The sequence below is a fragment of the Orycteropus afer genome, unplaced genomic scaffold (assembly GCF_000298275.1).
Source record: "Orycteropus afer afer isolate SDZICR_OR568_19922 unplaced genomic scaffold, OryAfe1.0 scaffold02160, whole genome shotgun sequence".
Taxonomy (NCBI): Eukaryota; Metazoa; Chordata; class Mammalia; order Tubulidentata; family Orycteropodidae; genus Orycteropus; species Orycteropus afer.
The window spans coordinates 1-476 of NW_006923747.1; positions in this window are offsets into that span (position 1 = coordinate 1).

Consider the following 476-nt stretch of genomic DNA (forward strand, 5'->3'; position numbering starts at 1 on the left):
CACCTCTATAGACACTTGGAGTCACTGAGACTGTCTCATTTCCACTTTCATAAGACGGACACAATTAGCCAGAGCTTATAAACAGCACTAAGTACTGTATGAGTCCCCTAAGAGTAAATGGACTGTCTCTCTGTAATTCTAATTATAGTGGCAACAACTTACTAACCACTACTTTTTTCTTTCTTTCATCTTCTATGAGATACAGAAAATGCAACCTACCTATCTTAGTTCTCTTCTGTGGTTGTTGTTGCTGTTAGGTGCTGACAAGTCAGCTCCGACTAATAGACACCATATGTGAAACAGAAGGAAAAACCAGTCTCAAAATCATTGGTTTACCTGTGCCCAAGGTTGCAGCCACCATGTCAATCCACCTCCTTGAGGGCCTTCCCCATTTTCACTGACCCTCCACTTTATCGAGAGTGATGTCCTTCTGTAGGGAATGGTCCCTTCTGACAACATGACCAAAGTAGGTGAGA